The sequence below is a fragment of the Thalassophryne amazonica genome, chromosome 3 (assembly GCF_902500255.1).
Source record: "Thalassophryne amazonica chromosome 3, fThaAma1.1, whole genome shotgun sequence".
Classification (NCBI taxonomy): Eukaryota; Metazoa; Chordata; class Actinopteri; order Batrachoidiformes; family Batrachoididae; genus Thalassophryne; species Thalassophryne amazonica.
The window spans coordinates 103,579,619-103,600,241 of NC_047105.1; the positions used below are offsets into that span (position 1 = coordinate 103,579,619).

At 44.8% G+C, this 20,623-nt stretch overlaps 1 non-coding gene across 1 annotated transcript; it reads left to right on the top strand.

Moving 5' to 3' along the window:
* Positions 1 to 95: 95 nt before the first annotated feature.
* trnaf-gaa lies at positions 96 to 168 on the top strand. The gene has a single exon. It is a non-coding gene; the product is annotated as a tRNA-Phe (tRNA).
* The last annotated feature ends 20,455 nt before the right edge of the window (positions 169 to 20,623 follow it).

Sequence of the window (20,623 nt, forward strand, 5' to 3'; positions counted from 1 at the left end):
CTCCTCCATACAACATCGTCTAAAAACACCGAATATGTGGCACTGACTGTTTCAAAATATCGTTTAAAGAAGTAGATATTATTCAGATAAATAATGTCGAAATAGCTCAGTTGGGAGAGCGTTAGACTGAAGATCTAAAGGTCCCTGGTTCGATCCCGGGTTTCGGCAGAGCTGAGTGTCATGTTTTGAACGTTAACATGTGGTTTACTGCCAGAGGGTTTTGGATTAATTTAAGGTGCGTTTACACATAAGCAAGACGCGTTATGAATGTCATTTTTCTGTCACTCGTGACACATTCCTGACATTCTTAATGTGACTTAACGCATCTGAATAGGTTTCTTAATAGGGCGTGTTGGTGCGTGATATTCTTGATATACGTGGAGCATGTTTTTGCCTGTCAAAAAATCTTCCACGAATGTCACACACCACCCTCATTTCGTCTCAAGTCGTGGAGGTCACAACTGAGCGTAATGATCCGTCTTGATGAGTATTGATCCTTAACAGAACGTGACAACGTTCGTAGTGGTTCCTGCGATGGTTCTTGGAGCCCAAACTGTCACGCGTTATTACGAAGTGACACGGAAACTGTCAAGTTTTGACACGACTTGTAACGCGGCGTCACATTTCACTGCGCGCCACGACGAATCAGTTTTCTGTCACGTGCGCACAATTAAACTCGGCTCCAAATGTCGTTCCACAGTTCCTGCTGAAGCTCCTCAGGACGCTCCTGCAGGTGTTCCACCTGCTGTTGTAACTGATGAGCGGGAGAACGAGTCTGAGCAACTAGAGGAGCGAGAGGAGACTCAACGTGCAGCCAGACATCTCTGCACCTCCTCCAGTACAGCGGAGGAAGAAGCGCGCACACAATTAAACCCTGCTGCACCGCGTTCAGTTTGACTGCTGACACCAAGTTGGCTAAAAGTCTAATTTCAGTGCTCTTCTGCGCGCTCCTGCAGGTGTTCCACCTGCTGCATGTGCCTGATGTTTGGGAAAATGCACGAGAGCAGAGCCGCATTAAGCCACACATCTGGCGCTGTTCTCCTCTTCCTCTCTGCGCTACTCCATGGCACAGAGCCCAACTACGCATGCAGTCACAAAGTTCTTCTGAAAAACTGGAGCGATCTGAATTCGGATGGATGAATATGGGTGTGTGTGTGTGTGGAGACAATTCACAACGTGACAGAACTTAACGATGCGCTGTTACGCGCAATAGCGCGCAACAACGCGGAACACTATTCTTGACCGTGCGTAATGGTTCCTGATAATTCTCCAGCAACACGTGCCAGTAATCGTAACGTGTGGTAACAGGTTGCAGCAGTTCCTGAGGACACCTGACGCCTCTGCCCCGAATCATCACATTCTTGATCAGCGGCCAAGAATGTGCACTTCGTGGCATTCGTGACTTGTCGTCGTTATGTGTAAACGTAGCATAACATTGTGCAACTTGTTACATGTTTCTGGCAATAAACCCTCTGATTTGTAATGATCCCCATTCATACATTCTACCAATCACTGAATTCAGCGTTCCGTGTTGTAAATATCTCATCTCATCTGTGTTTATTCATAGCAGCATCTTCACGTGCTGAAATTGCTCAAAGATTTAAAGATCCCTGTGCAATCCTGGGTTTTGCAAAAGTAGGGACTGATTTTTTTGCACATCATGTGGCATACTATCATCTTCGCTTATCTGGATTGGGTCACGGGGCAATTTATCTCCTCAAGCACATTTACAATATTTCTTAGTTATGTTTGCAAGCACCATAACTGTAGTCGACACACAGGCGTCAGAAAGTTCAGTGCAGTGTTTCAAGTTTGCTGTAAGTTCTTGGCAGTAATGATTCTGATTTGTAATTATACCCATTCATACATTCCACTAATCACTTACTTCTTCTTCTTCTTTGTCTTTTGGCTGTTCCCGTTAGGGGTCACCACAGCAGATCAATCGTTTCCATCTCACCCTGTCCTCTGTATCTTCCTCTGTCACACCAACCACCTGCATGTCCTCTCTCAGCACATCCATGAACCTCCTCTTTGGTCTCCCTCTTCTCCTCCTGCCTGGTGGCTCCATCCTCAGCACCCTTCTCCCTATATACCCTGGGTCCCTACTCTGCACATGTCCAAACCATCTCAATCTCGCCTCTCTGACTTTGTCTCCAAACCGTCCCATCCCACCTGAGCTGTCCCTCTGATATGTTCATTCCTAATCTTGTCCATTTTTGTCACTCCCAAAGAGAATTTCAACATCTTCAGCTCTGCCTCCTGTCTTTTTGTTAGTGCCACTGTCTCTAAACCATACAACATAGCTGGTCTCACTACTGTTTTGTAAACTTTCCCCTTCACCCTTGCTGATATTCTTCGGTCACAAATCACTCCTGCCACCTTTCTCCACCCACTCCACCCTGCCTGCACTCTCTTCTTCACCTCTCTACCACACTCTCCATTACTTTGAACAGTTGACCCCAAATATTTAAACTCATCTACTTTCACCACTTTTACTCCTTGTAACTGCACTATTCCACTGGGCTCCCTCTCATTCACACACATGTACTCAGTCTTGCTTCTACTGACTTTCATTCCCCTTCTCTCCAAAGCATATCTCCACTTCTCCAGACTAGACTCAACTTGCTCTCTACTCTCACTACAGATCACAATGTCATCTGCAAACATTATAGTCCATGGGGACTCCTGTCTGATCTCATCCGTCAACCTGTCCATCACCACTGCAAACAAGAAAGGACTCAGAGCTGATCCTTGGTCTAATCCCACCTCCACCTTGAATGAGTCTGTCATTCCGACTGCGCATCTCACCGCTGTCACACTATTCTTGTACATGTCCTGCACTACCCTAACATACTTCTCTGCCACTCCAGACTTCCTCATACAATACCACAACTCTTCTCTTGGCACCCTATCATAAGCTTTTTCTAAGTCCACAAACACACAATGTAACTCTTTCTGTCCTTCTCTGTACTTTTCCAACAGTATTCTAAGAGCAAACATTGCATCTGTAGTGCTCTTTCTCGGCATGAAACCATATTGCTGCTCACAGATCGTCACCTGTTTTCTAAGCCTAGCTTCTACTACTCTTTCCCATAACTTCATGCTGTGGCTGATCAGCTTTATGCCTCTGTAGTTACTGCAGCTCTGCACATCACCCTTGTTCTTGAAAATAGGAACCAGCACACTTCGTCTCCACTCCTCAGGCATGCTGTCACTTCCAAGATTTTATTAAACAATCTGGTTAGAAACTCTACTGCCATCTCTCCTAGACATTTCCATGCCTCCACTGGAATGTCATCTGGACCGACTGCCTTTCCACTCTTCAACCTCTTCATAGCAGCCCTCACTTCTTCCTTACTAATCTCTTGTACTTCCTGATTTACTCTCACCACATCATCCAGCCTTTTCTCTCGCTCATTTTCTTTATTCATCATCTCTTCAAAATATTCCCTCCACCTTCTCAGCACACACTCCTCACTTGTCAGCACATTACCATGTGCATCTTTTACCACCCTAACCTGCTGCACATCCTTTCCAGCTCTGTCCCTTTGTCTGGCCAATCGGTACAAGTCCTTTTCTCCTTCCTTACTATTCAACTTCTTGTACATGTTGGGGAAAGTGTAGAGACACGGATCCACAACAGGGGGCGCAAATGAACGGTCAATAGATTAGCCAAAAGGTAACAATTTAATGTTGTGAATGTGCACAACAAATATACAGACAATCTCAGAATCTGATAGCAGTCAATACACAAAGGTGACGTGTGGGCAGGCTCGAGGATAGAAGATGTCTGTCCTGAGAAGAGCCGGAACCACACGATTTCCGCCGCCACCGAACCTGGTGAATACTGGAGCCGCCAAGTCCTGAATTCCCAGGTGATCACCATCCCCGACTGTCGGATCTGGTACTGCTGGCGAGGAGCACAAACAGTGAGATGTGGGTGTGTGCACACCCAGTAACAAAAACAGTCAGAAGGTGGAAAGTCACCTCCACCTCTAATCACACACTCATGCAGCTCCTGTTAACCACTTATCTGGTTGGGGTGTGAAGCGAAGCCATCGCTGATCACACCAAAACGCCAATCCACAGATAAGGCAACACCCACAGGAAAACGGCTGCAAAGAAGTTCAGACTATAAAGTCAGTGTTAAGTTCAGATACAGCAGAGAATATTACCTTCACAGGTAGATGATATCTCGGCAACAAGGTGGAGATGATGTCCGGTCTTTATGGAGTGAGATGGTGTAGTGTAGATGGGTGACAGCTGTCAAGAGATAATGAGTGACAGCTGTCACCCCCGGCTGTGTCCGTGGCAGCAGCGCCCTCTCGTGCCTGAAGCCCGCACTTCAGGCAGGGCGCCCTCTGGTGGTGGGCCAGCAGTACCTCCTCTTCTGGCGGCCCACACAACAGTACAGCTCGCAATATGCCTTTTCCTTTGCTTTTGCCACTTCTCTTTTCGTCTTATGCCGCATCTCCTTGTACTCCTGTCTACTTTCTTCATCTCTCCGACTATCCCAAAACTTTTTCGCCAACCTCTTTCTCCTTATGCTTTCCTGGACCTCTTCATTCCACCACCAAGTCTCTTTGTCTTCCTTCCACTGTCCAGATGTCATACCCAGTACTGTCCTAGCTGTCTCCCTCACCACATCTGCAGTACTTTTCCAGTTGTCCAAAATTGTTTCCCCTCCAACCAGTGCTTCTCTCACCTGCTCGCTAAATTTCACACAACAGTCTTCCTCCTTCAGCTTCCACCATCTGATCCTTTGTTGAGCTCTCACTCTCTTCTTCTTCTTACCTCTAAAGTCATCCTACAAACACCATCCTGTGCTGTCTAGTGACACTCTCTCCTGCTACCACCTTACAGTCTGTGATTTCTTTTAGCTTGCATCTCCTATAAAGAATGTAGTCCACCTGTGGTGCACCTTCCTCCACTCTTATATGTTACCCTTGCTCCTCCCTTTCTTAAAGTAGGTATTCACCACAGCCATTTCCATCCTTTTTGCAAAATCAACTACCATCTGTCCTTCCCCATTCCTATCCTTGATACCATATCTACCCATTACTTCCTCATCACCTCTGTTCCCTTCACCAACATGCCCATTGAAGTCTGCTCCTATCACCACTCTTTCATGCTTGGGCACACTCTCCACCACCTCAACTAACACACTCCAGAAATCTTCTTTCTCCTTCATCTCACAACCTACCTGTGGGGCATATGCACTGATGATATTCATCATCACCCCTTCAATTTCCAACTTCACACTCATCACCCTGTCAGACACTCGCTTAACCTCCAACACACTTTTAACATACTCTTCCTTTAAAGTGACCCCAACACCATTTCTCTTCCTGTCCTCACCATGGTACAACAACTTGTACCCACCACCGATGCTCCTGCTCTTACTTCCCTTCCACTTGGTCTCTTGCACATACAATATGTCTACCTTTCTCCTCTCCATCATATCAGCCAGCTCTCTCCCTTTACCAGTCATACTACCAACATTCAAAGTCCCCACTCTCATTTCCACCCTTCTAGTTTTCTTCTTCTCCCCCTGTTCGTGGCAACGTTTTCCTCCTCTTCTTCGTCGTCTTCGCCCAGCAGTAGCCCAATTTCCACCGGCACCCTGTTGGGCAATAGCACCAGTGGTGGATGTTGTTAACCCGGGCCACGACCGATCCGGTATGGGAATTCGATTCTGAGTCTGCATAGTTCGGTTGGCTTGTTTTACGCCGGTTGCCCTTCCTGATGCAACCCTCCTCATTTATCCGGGCTTGGGACCGGCACTCAGAATGTACTGGCTGCACACCCCATGTGGCTGAGTTATTCCACTAATCACTTACATTCCCCTTTTGTTGTATGTGTTGTTTAATGATGCTATTTCCATGGGTGCAGAAATATCTCAGTTGGGAGAGTGTTATAGAGAGTGTACAAGTATAGTAGCCTGAGTCCGAGTCTTATGAAGCATTGCTTCTCAGATCGGCTTCATTTAAGTGTTGAAGCCATGAAGCCTGTCAGTGCTTCATTATCGTCTGCTCCATTTAATTATATTGATTCATGAAACATTATTTAGTGATCTTAACCTTATTTGAAATAAAGAAACAACTTAATTACGCCAATACAAACATGTTTGTTCGGTTTACGGCAAGATCTACATACATGTACAATACTTGCAGTGACTGTTTTTGTGGTAGCCTCCCAGTGTTTTAGTGCTGACGTGGCTCCATCCAAATCCAATATTATTTCAAACTATTTGTCTGACCCGGCACAATTCATCATGTCCTGCCGGGGCCCTGTTAGAGTATCCACGTTCTAGTCTGTATAATAACTGTTAGAACATTTGACTTGTTCCATTCAACAGTTTGCGATATTTCACCCGGATCTTGCACAGATCTTGGAGCTGTGCATGGTCCCTTCCTGCTTCAAACGCTCCATTATTATCCCATTCCCAAGAAACCCTCCATACAGACTAAAGGACTACAGACCTATCACCCTGACATCTGTAGTCATCAAGTCTTTTGAACGGCTGGTGTTGAGCCACCTGAAAGACATCACGGGACCCCTGCTGAACCCCCTGCAGTTTGCCTACCAGGCAAACAGGTCAGTTGAAGATGCAGTCAACATGGGTCTGCATTACATCCTGCAGCACCTGGAGTCGGCAGAGATGTACGCGAGGATCCTGTTCGTGGACTTCAGCTCGGCATTCAACACCTAACATTCTCCACAAAAAAAAAACTCTCCAACCTCTCTGTGTCAGCACATACCTGTCAGTGGATCTTTAACCTCCTGACAGACAGGACACAGCAGGTTGAGGCTGGGAGAGCATCACAATCAGCACTGGTGCCGCTCAGGGTGTGTGCTCTCCCCACGGCTCTTCTTCCTCTACACAACAACTGCACTTCAGAGAACCCTTCTGTTAAACTCCTGAAGTTTGCAGATGACACCATCATCATTGGACTCTCCAGGATGGGTGATGAGGCTGCATACAGACAGGTGGTGGAACAGTTGGTCCTCTGGTGTGGTCAGAACAACCTTGAGCTGAACCTGCTCAAGACTGTGGAGATGATAGTAGAACTTCAGGAGGAAACCCACCATCACTCCCCTCCTCTCCATCTTCAACAACAGTGTGCTTAGTCTAGACACTTTCCAGTCCTGTTAGCTCCATCTCCCAAAGATCTGAGTGAACTTCCCACATAGACTCCCATCAGGAAAAAGGCAAAGCAGAGGAGGTACTTCGTCAGACAGCTCAGGGAAGTTCAACCTGCCCCAGGAACCGCTCATCATCTTTTACACATCCATCATCCAGTCTAATTGGAGCCAGCCTGCCCTCCATCCAGGACTTATACCGGTCCAGGACCAGGAAGCAAGCTGGTAACATCTCTGGAGACCCCTCACACCCTGGACACACACTATTTAAACTCCTCCCCTCTGGTCGACATTACAAAGCTCTGTACGAGGTCTGTTAGAAAAGTATCCGACCTTATTATTTTTTTCAAAAACCATATGGATTTGAATCACGTGTGATTGCGTCAGCCAAGCTTGAACCCTCGTGCGCATGCGTGAGTTTTTTCATGCCTGTCGGTTGCTTCATTCGCCTGTGAGCAGCTTTGAGTGAGGTGTGGTCTACCCCTCTCGTCTATTTTTTATTGCGAATAAATGGCTGAATGATTTGGATTTGGATCTTTGCTGCATCAATCCTTAAAGGGGCAGTAACACCCCGTAATCTGTTTAATCCCCATAAAATCGTAGCTGAAAGCCATCTAAATTTTCCGAATGGTGTCCAGCTGGAGGTCTCTCACATTTTCTGGAAAAATTTGATGCAGCAAAGCTCCAAATCGTTCAGACATTTATTCTCAATAAAAATCCGACGAGAGGGGTGGACCACTGCTCACACAAAGCCTGCTCACAGGCGAATGACGCAACCGACAGGCGTGAAAAAACTCACGCATGCACACGAAGGTTCAAGCTTGGCTGATGCAATCACACGTGATTCAAATCCATATGGTTTTTGCAAAAAATAAAAAGGGTCCGATACTTTTTGGACAGCCTCGTACCTAGTATAATTCTACCTATAATTGGAATATATTATAGAAGACATCCTTACTGAATTTCATGTACAACTTCAATCTATTGTCTGTTTCACATATCCTTTTCTTTATTTCTTTTCTCTTATTGCATATTTTATTTTACTTGGACATTTCATTTGCACATTTTTTTACTGTGATTATTCAGTGTTTAGCGTATAATTGTACATGCCATGCAGAGAGAGTGCAGCTCAAACCAAAGTCAAATGCCTTGTATTCTGTGGATACTTGGCAAATAAAAGCTATTCTGATTCTGATTCTGATATTGTTTAATGTACCGTTAATACTGAGCATAACTTCTAGAACACTGTGTATGCGCACAGTTGGTATTCTTGATACACGTGAGTTCTCACTGAAGAGACACTTGATTGTACGCTGCTGCAAGTTGCCAGATAAACGTTCCCAAAACGGAATTCACTTCATAAATAATCAACTATCAGAAAGTTGAGATTTGTTCAAGTACAGGGTGTCCCCCCCCAAAAAAAACCTGCCACAAAATCATTAATTCTGCAACAGCTAATCTAAACTTCGTTTTTTGTTGTTGTTAGTTTTGTTTTTTGTTGGCTTTTTTTTTTTTACATCAAGATAAATGTGAGGAAGTTTTTTTCTGATGATTGAAAACTGGTGGATTCTATTTGGATACCAAAGTTATACAACCCCCAAGTACATATTAGCAGTTTATCAAGGAAAAGGTCATCAGTGGTCACAACTGTCAAATCCTTCGCCGCAACATAGCTCGGCACCTATTGCTCGCTGAAACTTAATATTTGGTCGATACATGCCTTGGAGGAGTACTTCACATGGGTTCAAAGGCCAGTGACCTTGACCTACTTTTCAAGGTCACCAGTGGTCACAACTGTCAAATCCTTTGCCGTAATGTAGCTTCGCACCTATTGCTCCCAGAAACTTCATATTTGGGGGGTACATGCCTTGGAGGAGTACTTCACATGGATTCAAAGGCCAATGACCTTGACCTACTTTTGAAGGTCACCAGCGGTCACAATTTTCAAACCCTTCGCCGCAACATAGCTCGGCACCTATTGCTCGCAGAAACTTCATATTTGGTGGGTACATGCCTTTGGAGGAGTACTTCACATGGGTTTGAAGGCCAGTGACCTTGACCTACTTTTCAAGGTCACCAGTGGTCACAACTGTCAAATCCTTCGCCGCAACGTAGCTTGACAACCATTGTTCGCAGAAACTTAATATTTGGTGGGTACATGCCTTGGAGGAGTACTTCACATGGGTTTGAAGGCCAGTGACCTTGAGCTGCTTTTCAAGGTCACCAGTGGTCACAACTGTCAAATCCTTCGCCACAATGTAGCTCGGCACCTATTGCTTATAGAAACTTCATACTTGGTGGGTACATGCCTTGGAGCAGTACTTCGCATGGGTTCAAAGGCTGGTGACCTTGACCTCTGTTTCAAGGTCACCAATGGTTGCATTTGTTTTGTAGGCTGGCGACTGTGACCAACCTTTTATGGTCACTGTTTGTCACGTCCTCTAAATAAATATTATGCCAATCTCCAATTTTTTCATTGTATATCCCGGTTTACATCAAACACATAAGGCTTCAACCAAATACCCACCCCATACAAGTACATATTACTGCACTTTGCATGGAAAATAATGGAAAATAATACTTTTGTGATGAATGTCTCTAGTTTTTTTCTGATGATGGGAAACTGGTGGAATTCTACTTTGAGACCAAATTGATCGTACAAACCCAACGACAATATCAATGTCATATTGCAGTTACAAAAGCTCCAGACAGAAAGACAATATGGAAGATTGTAAAGAAGTTTCAAACTGATAGAACTGTTCACAATGTCAACAAAGGGAGAGAGCAGTGCATAAATTGAGCACATCTTATAAATGATGAAATAATGAAATTAGAAATGAACACCAGAGATAAAATTCTCTGAGATATGCTTCAAGATTACATATATCAGTATCCAACAGTGTGTACGTTTTCTATGGCTTTATTTCTGTGGCACTTTTTTTTGTGACACCCTGTACGAAAGCTCTATCAGCATCGTGGTAAGGTGAACTTTTCTCAGTGCTTTGAAGACATAGCAAGTGCCAAGCAACATGCTGCTATCGTAGCAAAGACTAATCAATGTCAACAACCATGGCAGAGGGATTCCGTAGACCAGAACCATTGCTGTTTGAAGGGGATGTTGCCGAGAAGTGATGTGTGTTCCAGCAGGAATACAACACATTCATTGCAGCTGCATATTCAGACAAAGATGTTCGAACTCAAGCGTTTAATTTCCTAAACCTAGCCATTGAAAGAGAGCAAGAAGCCATTGAAAGCGAGCATGTCTTCGTTTATGCACCTGCTGTTTGCGTGGGAGAAGGAGATCAGTGGCGGCTAGCTACCAGAGCTGAATCTAGAGAAGATCTTGAATGTCTCAAATGAAAATTCTGTGGAATATGTAATCCTCAAACAAACTTAACTATGGAAAGGCACAAATTTAACACAAGAAACCAACGACAAGATGAAACAATAGAGGCGTATGTAAGTGACTTGAAAAAACAAGGCAAGAAGCTGCAGATTTGGTCAGATCAAACTCCTCAGAGACAGACTTGTGTGTGGCATAAGCAGTGGCAGGACGAGAAAGCAACTCCTGCATGACAACAATCTAACTTTAAGCAAAGCCATTGAAATATGGCAGATATATGAACAGACTGAACAACATACTTAAGCCCAAGCAACCCTAAAGCAATCATTAGCAAAAGTGGACAGTTTGCATCACAAAATAAAGAAAAGACAGCCACAGAAATACAAGATAAAATCAGGCAGTGAACAGTGTGCAACACAATTAGATATTCATGCTGCATACATAATAACCAGCTGCAACAATTGTGGGGGCAATCATGTGGCTAAAAGAGATAAATGCCCAGCGTACAGCCAGCAATGTCATAAATGCAAAAAGTGGAATCATTTCCAGAAGTGTTGCAAGTCATCACAAACAAGTGGATTTAAAAACAGAACCATAAATCAGGTTGACATGCAAGCTCCAAATAGTGATGAAGAAACATTCTTTGTGGTTGGACTGAATATCAACACAATCAACTCCCATCTACTGAACAGGGATGACATATTCACCACTGTGCATATCAATGGGAAACCAGTGGAGCTCAAAGTTGATACTCACTCTAAATGTATTGTCATGCCAGCTGACCTTTTTGCACAAGTGAGACAAAATGAAAAACTCCTGCCATCACGGGGAGCAAAGCTGGTAGCATACGGAGGTGAGGAGATTTAAACAGCTGGTTCAGCTACACTTTTGTGCCACTCTGTAGACAAAGAATACTCCTTGCAATTCTACATAGTGAAAGGAGACGTACCAGCCTTACTTGGCCTATTGGATTGTCTCTGCTTGGGCTTAATCACACTGAACAAAGAAGTCCATCATGTGGCCATCGAGAATCAATCAATCAATCAACTTTTTTCTTATATAGCGCCAAATCACAACAAACAGTTGCCCCAAGGCGCTCCATATTGTAAGGAAAGGCCATACAATAATTATGAAAAACCCCAACGGTCAAAACGACCCCCTATGAGCAAGCACTTGGCCACAGTGGGAAGGAAAAACTCCCTTTTAACAGGAAGAAACCTCCAGCAGAACCAGGCTCAGGGAGGGGCAGTCTTCTGCTGAGACTGGTTGGGGCTGAGGGAAAAAAAACAGGAAAAAGACATGCCGTGAAGGGGGGCAGAGATCGATCACTAATGATTAAATGCAGAGTGATGCATACGGAGCAAAAAGAGAAAGAAACAGTGCATCATGGGAACCCCCCCACAATCTACGTCTAAAGCAGCATAACCAAGGGATGGTCCAGGGTCACCCGATCCAGCCCTAACTATAAGCCTTAGCGAAAAGGAAAGTTTTAAGCCTAATCTTAAAAGTAGAGAGGGTATCTGTCTCCCTGATCTGAATTGGGAGCTGGTTCCACAGGAGAGGAGCCTGAAAGCTGAAGGCTCTGCCTCCCATTCTACTCTTACAAACCCTAGGAACTACAAGTAAGCCCGCAGTCTGAGAGCGAAGCGCTCTAATGGGGTAATATGGTACTACGAGGTCCCTAAGATAAGATGGGACCTGATTATTCAAAACCTTATAAGTAAGAAGAAGAATTTTAAATTCTATTCTAGAATTAACAGGAAGCCAATGAAGAGAGGCCAACACGGGTGAGATATGCTCTCTCCTGCTAGTCCCCGTCAGTACTCTAGCTGCAGCATTCTGAACCAACTGAAGGCTTTTTAGGGAACTTTTAGGACAACCTGATAATAATGAATTACAATAGTCCAGCCTAGAGGAAATAAATGCATGAATTAGTTTTTCAGCATCACTCTGAGACAAGACCTTTCTGATTTTAGAGATATTGCGTAAATGCAAAAAGGCAGTCCTACATATTTGTTTAATATGCACTTTGAATGACATATCCTGATCAAAAATGACTCCAAGATTTCTCACAGTATTACTAGAGATCAGGGAAATGCCATCCAGAGTAACGATCTGGTTAGACACCATGCTTCTAAGATTTGTGGGGCCAAGTACAATAACTTCAGTTTTATCTGAGTTTAAAAGCAGGAAATTAGAGGTCATCCATGTCTTTATGTCTGTAAGACAATCCTGCAGTTTAGCTAATTGGTGTGTATCCTCTGGCTTCATGGATAGATAAAGCTGGGTATCATCTGCGTAACAATGAAAATTTAAGCAATACCGTCTAATAATACTGCCTAAGGGAAGCATGTATAAAGTGAATAAAATTGGTCCTAGCACAGAACCTTGTGGAACTCCATAATTAACTTTAGTCTGTGAAGAAGATTCCCCATTTACATGAACAAACTGTAATCTATTAGACAAATATGATTCAAACCACCGCAGCGCAGTGCCTTTAATACCTATGACATGCTCTAATCTCTGTAATAAATTTTATGGTCAACAGTATCAAAAGCAGCACTGAGGTCCAACAGAACAAGCACAGAGATAAGTCCACTGTCCGAAGCCATAAGAAGATCATTTGTAACCTTCACTAATGCTGTTTCTGTACTATGATGAATTCTAAAACCTGACTGAAACTCTTCAAATAGACCATTCCTCTGCAGGTGATCAGTTAGCTGTTTTACAACTACCCTCTCAAGAATCTTTGAGAGAAAAGGAAGGTTGGAGATTGGCCTATAATTAGCTAAGATAGCTGGGTCAAGTGATGGCTTTTTAAGTAATGGTTTAATTACTGCCACCTTAAAGGCCTGTGGTACATAACCAACTAACAAAGATAGATTGATCATATTTAAGATTGAAGCATTAAATAATGGTAGGACTTCCTTGAGCAGCCTGGCAGGAATGGGGTCTAATAAACATGTTGATGGTTTGGATGAAGTAACTAATGAAAATAACTCAGACAGAACAATTGGAGAGAAAGAGTCTAACCAAATACCGGCATCACTGAAAGCAGCCAAAGATAACGATACATCTTTGGGATGGTTATGAGTAATTTTTTCTCTAATAGTCAAAATTTTGTTAGCAAAGAAAGTCATGAAGTCATTACTAGTTAAAGTTAATGGAATACTCAGCTCAATAGAGCTCTGACTCTTTGTCAGCCTGGCTACAGTGCTGAAAAGAAACCTGAGGTTATTCTTATTTTCTTCAATTAGTGATGAGTAGAAAGATGTCCTAGCTTTATGGAGGGCTTTTTTATAGAGCAACAAACTCTTTTTCCAGGCTAAGTGAAGATCTTCTAAATTAGTGAGACGCCATTTCCTCTCCAACTTACGGGTTATCTGCTTTAAGCTACGAGTTTGTGAGTTATACCACGGAGTCAGACACTTCTGATTTAAAGCTCTCTTTTTCAGAGGAGCTACAGCATCCAAAGTTGTCTTCAAAGAGGATGTAAAACTATTGATGAGATACTCTAACTCCCTTACAGAGTTTAGGTAGCTACTCTGCTCTGTGTTGGTATATGACATTAGAGAACATAAAGAAGGAATCATATCCTTAAACCTAGTTACAGCGCTTTCTGAAAGACTTCTAGTGTAATGAAACGTATTCCCCACTGCAGGGTAGTCCATCAGGGTAAATGTAAATGTTATTAAAAATGATCAGACAGAAGGGAGTTTTCAGGGAATACTGTTAAGTCTTCTATTTCCATACCATAAGTCAGAACAAGATCTAAGATATGATTAAAGTGGTGGGTGGACTCATTTACTTTTTGAGCAAAGCCGATAGAGTCTAATAATAGATTAAATGCAGTGTTGAGGCTGTCATTCTCAGCATCTGTGTGGATGTTAAAATCGCCCACTATAATTATCTTATCTGAGCTAAGCACTAAGTCAGACAAAAGGTCTGAAAATTCACAGAGAAACTCACAGTAACGACCAGGTGGACGATAGATAATAACAAATAAAACTGGTTTTTGGGACTTCCAATTTGGATGGACAAGACTAAGAGACAAGCTTTCAAATGAATTAAAGCTCTGTCTGGGTTTTTGATTAATTAATAAGCTGGAATGGAAGATTGCTGCTAATCCTCCGCCACGGCCCGTGCTACGAGCATTCTGACATTTAGTGTGACTCGGGGGTGTTGACTCATTTAAACTAACATATTCATCCTGCTGTAACCAGGTTTCTGTTAGGCAGAATAAATCAATACGTTGATCAATTATTATATCATTTACCAACAGGGACTTAGAAGAGAGAGACCTAATGTTTAATAGACCACATTTAACTGTTTTAGTCTGTGGTGCAATTGAAGGTGCTATATTATTTTTTCTTTTTGAATTTTTATGCTTAAATAGATTTTTGCTGGTTATTGGTGGTCTGGGAGCAGGCACCGTCTCTACGGGGATGGGGTAATGAGGGGATGGCAGGGGGAGAGAAGCTGCAGAGAGGTGTATAAGACCACAGCTCTGCCTCCTGGTCCCAACGCTGGACAGTCACAGTTTGGAGGATCCAAGAAAATTGGCCAGATTTCTAGAAATGAGAGCTGCTCCATCTAAAGTGGGATGGATGCCGTCTCTCCTAACAAGACCAGGTTTTCCCCAGAAGCTTTGCCAATTATCAATGAAGCCCACCTCATTTTTTGGACACCACTCAGACAGCCAGCAATTCAAGGAGAACATGCGGCTAAACATGTCACTCCCGGTCTGATTGGGGAGGGGCCCAGAGAAAACAACAGAGTCCGACATTGTTTTTGCAAAGTTACACACCGATTTAATGTTAATTTTAGTGACCTCCGATTGGCGTAACCGAGTGTCATTACTGCCGACGTGAATTACAATCTTACCAAATTTACGCTTAGCCTTAGCCAGCAATTTCAAATGTCCTTCGATGTCGCCTGCTCTGGCCCCCGGAAGACAATTGACAATGGTTGCTGGTGTCGCTAACTTCACATTTCTCAAAACAGAGTCGCCAATAACCAGAGTTTGATCCTCGGCGAGTGTATCGTCGAGTGGGTAAAAACGGTTAGAGATGTGAACGGGTTGACGGTGTACACGGGGCTTCTGTTTAGGGCTACGCTTCCTCCTCACAGTCACCCAGTCAGCCTGCTTTCCCGACTGCCCGGGATCTGCCAGGGGGGAACTAACAGCGGCTAAGCTACCTTGGTCCGCACCGACTACAGGGGCCTGGCTAGCTGTAGAATTTTCCACGGTGCGGAGCAGGAGTCTCCAATTCGCCCAGCCTGGCCTCCAAAGCTACGAATAAGCTGCACTTATTACAAGTACCGTTACTGCTAAAGGAGGCCGAGGAATAACTAAACATTTCACACCGAGAGCAGAAAAGTACGGGAGAGACAGGAGAAGCCGCCATGCTAAATCGGCTAAGAGCTAGTAGCTACGCAACCTAGCGGATTCCTAAAAACACACAAAGTGAATAATGTGTAAATAATTTAGAGGTGATTCAGCAGAAGGAGTGCCCCAATCAAGGCACCAAACAGGCCATGAAGCAGCACAGGCAACGCACGACAACAGCGAACGCACTACAACGGTGCTAAAATAAAATAAAAATCGACTAAACACGCTGTGGAGCAGCACAGATAACGCACAACAACAGTGCTAAAAAAAAAATAAAAAAAAATAAAAAAAATAAAAACGAAAGCGTTAGCAAGCTAGTTAGCTTGCCAACGCTGATGAAAGTTAGCTGATAAAAGTGCTCCGTCGCGATGTTTCGACCGTTAGAGGTCTTCCTTAGGCGTTGGAGCACAGTAAAAAAGTAAAAAAAAAAAAAGTGAAAAGGTAAAAAAGTAAAAAAGTCTTGAAAAAGACTGTTAATTCAAGTCCAAAGCAGCAGGTAGCAGTCTCTGTGTAAACAGTCCCAACAGAGAGCCAAAATTCTGATGCAATCTCACTCCCAGTTGCTTCACAGTTGCTTGCAGTGCTGCTCACGCACCAGTAGACACACAGTTCATCTGTTCAATGGCAAAAAAGCAGGAAACAAATTTTTCAGATCACATTTTTTCAGAGTCTTTAGATGTTTTCAAAGATGAACTTGGAAAACCTCCTGTCACCTACTCCATGAAACTTGACCCAGGTATCCCACCAGTGGTAAAGCCTGCACACAAAATACCAGTGCCTAGGCAAGACAAGGTTAAAGCAGAACTAATGCGGATGGTCAACTTAGGCATGATTACCCCTGTCACTGGGCTACAGAGTGGGTGTCATCTGTGATGATGACTCATAAGACAAACTGATGACATCAGGCTGTGCGTTGATCCAAGGGATCTGAATAAAGCTCTGATGCGCTCACATCACCTTATGCACACCATAGGGGAGGTAGCCACTCAAATGCCCAACTCCACAGTCTTTTCCGTCCTGGATGCTAAAAGCTCCTTTTGTCAGATGATGTTTGACCAGAAGTCTTCCCTGGTTTCAATGCTCCCCGTTTGGCAGATTCTGTTTTCTCAGAATGCCATATGGAATCAACTCAGCGAGTGAGGTGTTCCAATGCACAATGGAGCAGATCTTTGCTGGATATCCCTGTGCTGTTATCGCTGACGACATCATCATCGGAGGGAAAGATATGGAGGACCATGAACACAACCTCAGAAAAGTGCTTGACAGGGCAAGGGAAGTGAAACTAAGGCTCAATCCCTCAAAGTGCAAATTTCGGCAAAGTTTGCTATGTCAGACATGTATGCATGTTTTAGCAGGTTTAACCCTGCCAATCCAAATCAAAGCCAATCATCAGCCATTAGTCACCATTCTCAACAAGCCTATTCACTCAGCTCCAGCCAGACTGCAATGCATGATGCTGAGACGACAGAAGTACAGCATCACAATAGCGTACAAAAAAGGTTCACAGATGTACCTCTCTGACACTCTGTCTTGTGCTCCCAGAACAGCAGAGCAGCACAACAAGTCAGCAGACTACGAAATCATGTCAGTCCAGCACATCTCATCTTCCAGGCTGACTGAACTGAGAGAACATCCCGTCTCAGATCCAGATCTACAGAAGCTGTGTACTGTCATACAATCCCAATTCCAATGAAGTTGGGATGTTGTGTGAAAGGTAAATAAAAACAGAATACAATGATTTGCAAATCCTTTTCAACCTATATTCAATTGAATACACCACAAAGACAAGATTCTTAATGTTCAAACTGATAAACTATATTGTTTTTGTGTAAATATTTGCTCATTTTGAAATAGATGCCTGCAACACATTTGAAAAAAGCTGGGATGGGGCAACAAAAGACTGGGAAAGTTGATGAATGCTCAAAGAACACCTGTTTGGAACATTCCACAGGTGAACAGGTTAATTGGAAACAGGTGAGTGTCATGGTTGGGTATAAAAGGAGCATAACCAAAAGGCTAAGCCGCTACATCTACAATTGCAAGTTAAAACTCTACCATGAAAAGCAAAAGCCATACATCAACAACACCCAGAAACACCACCGCCTTCTCTGGGCCCAAGCTCATTTGAAATGGACAGACGCAAAGTGGAAAAGTGTGCTGTGGTCTGATGAGTCCACATTTCAAATTGTTTATGGAAATCACAGATGTCGTGTCCTCTAGACAAAAGAGGGAAAAAACATACAGATTGTTACCAGTGCAAAGTTCAAAAGGCAGCATCTGTGATGGTATGGGGGTGTGTTAGTGCCCATGACATGGGCAACTTACACATCTGTGATGGCACCATCAATGCTGAAAGGTACATCCAGGTTTTGGAGCAACATATGCTGCCATCCAAGCAACGTCTTTTTCAGGGACGTCCCTGCTTATTACAGCAAGACTGCCAAGCCACATTCTGCACGTGTTACAACAGCGTAGCTTCGTAGTAAAAGAGTGCGGGTACTAGAATGGCCTGCCTGCAGTCCAGACCTGTCGCCCATTGAAAATGTGCGGCACATTATGAAGTGCAAAATATGACAACGGAGACCCTGTGTTATCGTTCAAGCTGGAGCAAGAGTTGAACCCAAGAGCTGGGAGCAGAGATGAGGCAGAAAATATCAGAACACTGGTTTATCCAGGATCTTCCATACTGTCCAGGCAGGATGACCGTCTACCATCCGGACAGGGGGTGGCAGAGGAGCTGGAGGACACAGTGGACTGGAGTGTACTGGCTTCAGCCGGGAAACATGGAAGACCGGGTGGATCTGCAGTGAGCGGGGCAACTGGAGCCGGACGGCTGCAGGATTGACCACCCAGTCAAACACAAAAGGTCCAATCTACCTAGGAGCCAGTTTGGGTGAGTCCGTCTGGAGGGGAATGTCCCGCGACGAAAGCTACACCTCCTGCCCGGGTCGATAGTCGGGGCGGGGGTCCGGTGCCGCTCAGCATGGCCCTGCATCCGTGTCTTCAGCAGGGCAGAACGGGCGGTCTTCCACACCCGACGGCACCTCCTGAGGTGGAGTTGCACAGACGGAATGGATATGTCAGTTTCTTGGGATGGAAAGAGAGGAGGCAGCTTAGGGAGGCTTCAAAGGGAGAGAGTCCGATGGCTGAGGATACCTGCGAATTGTGGGTGTACTCCACCCAGGGCAGGTGTAGACTCCAGTCCGTCGCGTTGGCCACTGAGATGCACCAGAGGGTGGCCTTGAGGTCTTGGTTGGCCTGTTCTGCCTGCCTGTTGTTTTGGGGATGGAACCCGGACGACAGGCTGACCGAGGCCCCAAGGGCAGCACAGAAGTTTTGCCAGATTTGCGAGGTAAACTGGGGCCCTCCATCAGATACGATGTCCAGGGGTATGCCATGCAGCCGTACCACGTGGAGGATGAGAAGGTCGGTGGTCTCCTAGGCAGATGGGATCTTCGGCAGGGGCACAAAGTGGGCTGCCTTGGAGAACTGATGACTGTGAGGATGACTGTGTTACCCTGGGATGGAGGAAGTCCGGTGACGAAGTCCACTCCGATATGTGACCACGGGCGGCGGGAATTGATAGCGATTGTAGAAGTCCAGCAGAGGTTGTGGGATGTTTTGCTCCTGGCACAGATTGAACATGCTTGAATAAACTCCCTAACATCCACTTGGGCCGTTGCCATCAAAGGCGGCGACGAAGAAAGTTCCAGGGTGCTGTTGAACTCCATGATGCAGGCCAGCTTGGTTGAATGACAGAATTGAAGTACCTGAGCTCTTGTCTTGCGTGGAACGAAAAGCCGACCAGGCGGCTCTCTCCCACGATCTGGATAATGGGTGAGGGCTTCCTGGACGGTTCGCTCGACATCCCAGGTCAGCGCCCCCACAATCATGGATCGGGGAAGGATGGTCTCTGGAGTACTGTGGGGTTCCCTTGACGAGGATGAAGAAAACTGACGAGATAGAGCGGCCAGTTTAGTGTTTTTGCTGCCTGGTTGGTATGAAATGGTGAAGTTAAATCTTCCAAAAAACAACGACCACCTGGCTTGTCGGGAGTTCAATTGTTTGGCAGACTGAATGTACTCCAGATTGCGGTGGTCTGTCCAAACGATGAACGGGACTGCGGCCCCCTCCAGCCAATGTCTCCACTCGGTTAGTGCCTCTTTAACTGCTAGAAGTTCCCGGTTACCCACTTCATAATTTCTTTCAGCGAGAGACAGATGGGATGAAAAATAAGCACATGGATGTACCCGGTTGTCGCTCTCCGACCTCTGGGACAGGACTGCGCCCAGCCCCGAGTCAGAGGCATCAACCTCCACAATGAGCTGGCGGTCCAGGTCTGGTTGAGTGACAATAGGTGTAGTTGCAAACCGGTTTATAAGCAGAGTAAACGCTGCGTCTGGCTGAGGTGTCCACTGAAAGGTGGCCTTGGAGGACATGAGAGTGGTGAGGGGAGCTGCAACCTGGCTAAATCCGCAAATTAAATGCCGGTAAAAGTTAGCGAACCCGAGAAATTGCTGTAACTGCTTAACTGAGGATGGGACCAGCCACTCTACTACAGCACTGACCTTAACTGGATCGGGTTTGACCTGATTATGGGAAATAATGAACCCCAAGAAGGAAACGTGTCGAGGTGGAACCCGCACTTTTCAGCTTTGACGAATAAACGGTTCTCCAACAATCGCTGGAGAACAAGCCGGACGTGTTCAGTATGGGTTTGAGGATCCGGGGAGAAAATCAGTATG